Here is a 2,829-nt window from a genome sequence, read left to right as displayed (position 1 = left end):
TCTTGCAATTGGGATGTTGGACATTCTGTGCAGAAGGCTGACAGGTCACTGGGACTGGATGTATCATCCATGGCCACGCCTCGGGTGGGAGCTGGTAGCAACAAGCTGTCCTGGGCACCTTCAAGCTCCCTGCCACCCAGAACTCCATGGAGATGCAGAGGGGCTGGCACAAGGTCCTCCACTTGGATTTGGTCTAGCTGTTGACAAAGGAGGAGCTGGAGAGGGCCCTTGGTTCTTCCTTGATTTGGGGCCTCTTCTTGCTCTGGTACCAAGCGCTCTTCCAATTGGGATGGCTGGGCCTCTGTGCAGAAGGTTGGCAGGTCGCTGGGATTCGAGGTATCTGTAACCCCTGCGGCCGCCAGTTGCAACAAGCTGTCCGGGACGCCTTCATGCTCTCTGCCACCAGGACCTCCAGGGGCCTCATCCTCCCCACGTGATTCCAGCAAGTCTTGACCTTGAGCGGTGGGCCTGCCCCTGTTGATGTGCCTCGCTCGTCTGTTCTGAAACCAGATGTGGATCGTGTCCTCGGGCAAACCTGTCCTCTGTGCCAGCTCCTCCCTAGTAGCAAAGCCTGGCCGTGGGTTCCTCTCAAAGGCTTCCAATAGGATCCTGCTCTGTGGCAAGGTGATTCGAGTGCGAGGCCGCCTGTGGTCTGAGGGCATGCCTCCACCTTGTGCCCTGGAACCAAACTCTTTCTGGAGCTGTCGGGAGGCCAGCTGTCTGGAGCCTGCTGTGGACCGATTTGGGGCGTGCCCCACTGCTCCAGTGCGACTTCTGCGGTTCTGAAACCACACGCGGATGCGGGAATCGGGGACCCCCATTTCCCTGGGCAGATTCTGCCTGGCTGCGAAGCTCAGGTATTTGTTCTGGCTGAAAGCTGACAGCAGAGCCTGCTCTTGCCAGGCCTACCAAACCGTCTTCCTTCGCCGGGATTCCCGAGCCACGCTGCTACCATCCACATTGCTACCAGCTTCCATGCTGCTAATGAAGGTCTGCAGGCAATATCACCCTGGACGAGCTACTCACTTCAGCTCCAGAACAAGCACATGCTCCAGCAAGTGTCAGCAGTCTGGCTGGGGCCACTCACTGTCCCTTATATACCTCTGCCTCTACTCCGCTAGCCCCGCCCACCCGAGAGGCGCCTTGTTCTACAGACAACCAGAACCCCTCATTCAGGGTCAGGAAAGAAGCGCCACACCTGCCATGCCTGGCACCTGAGAACAGGGAAACCGGAAGCAGACCTCCAGCGTTCTCTGGAACTCACCAAAGTCTCCCCAAAGGCTCCTGATCCATTGCAAGCCGCAGGGTCCCCATCCTACACCCAAACCCAGGAAGCAGAAAGGAGTCATAAGACTCACCATTCCCATCACACATATCATCCACCGACTGAGCACAATCAGGTCCTGGTAGGAGGCAGAGTTAGCGGGAGCTTGTGGGCAAGGTCAGCAGGATTCACAAAAGGCTGGAGAATTGAAGTTGGCCTTCCAGGCATCCCTAGACAGACAGATTCAATGCTGATTTCCTCCCATGGGGATTCACACAGGTTAGAAGGAGAAGACTCCCCCACTGAGAATTCCCAACCTCATGGCCTGAGATCCAAAGGCATCAACACCTCCTCGCTATCTCTACAGTGTATCAGACCCCTTACATGGCTTTCCAAATATGGATTTGCTAAGAGGACAACCTTGGAACTTCACCAGATCTTGGATCAAACTACAACACCAAACAGCCTCCAAGAACCTAGCAGCACAAACAACACACTGGGAGCAGGCACACTCTCAGACCTCAAACACACACCAAAGACTGAGGGAGAAAGAAAATCAAGACCGAGAAGAGGGGTGGAAACAGACACAGACAGAGAGAGAGAGAGGGAGAGAGAGAGAGACAGAGACAGAGACACAGAGAGAGACAGACAGAGAGAGAGACAGAGAGACAGAGAGAGAAAGAGAGAGACAAAGGGAAAGAGACAGACAGAGAGAGAAAGGGGGCACTCCCCATGTGTTTCTTTCACACACTGTATGAGAATGGGCCCAGGAGCTTGAGATATCAGTAATCTGTTCACTCGGTAGGTAGCAGGGTGTGGAATGGGATGATCATTTTCTCTCTTAGTGCTAATTTCCTGTGGATATGGTCTGTGCTACAAGATGTCTAGAGCGAGCCTTGAAGAGTGAAGAGACTTCGTGTGGGTTTTCTTGAGGTGATGAGCAGCAAATGAGAGATTGATTTGTCTCTCTGCCATGCCCTAAGCCTCATTGTAGAATTGAAGGTCATTTTAGAATGGTAAACATACAGTTTCCTTCCAGTGTGGGCCAAGGTCGAATTTGGACCTCCATGTAAGCAACATGCCCTTGAAGGTGTGGGTGCTGCATGCCCCACCGGCCCACTGCCTGCTTTTAGGCTATGAAAGCCTGGCAGATGGCTAGGTCAGGGACCGAACACTTGGGAATGCAGTCATGTGCTAAGTTTGGGAAGCTCAAGATAAAATCAGTAACAAGGGTCTGTGCTGGAGACTACTCACAGTGGGAGGAGCAGGACCCCTGAATTGACTGCTTGTCAAGCTCGGAATAAGATGATCAGGAATGCCTACACTATATTTGCAAGTTGATATTTGTTTACAAATAATGGACTTATACACATTTTTATTCAGTTGATATTTCAGCTGCTTGTATCTTTAGCCACCTACCCTATCTGTCCATTGTAAACAGCCCAGCTTTCCTTGTTTTCTTCCCTTCCTACCCAGCATCTCTGCATCTCTGCATCCCTCCTGACTTCTCTCTCATGTCTTGGATCCCTTTCAACTGGAAAGCTCATGCACAGCCTCCCTTTAGA

General features: G+C 52.5%; 1 pseudogene; it reads right to left on the bottom strand.

Moving 5' to 3' along the window:
• Nucleotides 1-42: 42 nt before the first annotated feature.
• LOC114636454 lies at nucleotides 43-977 on the bottom strand (annotated as a pseudogene).
• Nucleotides 978-2,829: the final 1,852 nt, after the last annotated feature.

Source organism: Grammomys surdaster, unplaced genomic scaffold (genome assembly GCF_004785775.1).
Source record: "Grammomys surdaster isolate TR1022 unplaced genomic scaffold, NIH_TR_1.0 124120, whole genome shotgun sequence".
NCBI lineage: Eukaryota > Metazoa > Chordata > Mammalia > Rodentia > Muridae > Grammomys > Grammomys surdaster.
The sequence above is the reverse complement of the archived record's forward strand: the minus strand, read 5'-3'. Positions and strand labels throughout refer to the sequence as shown.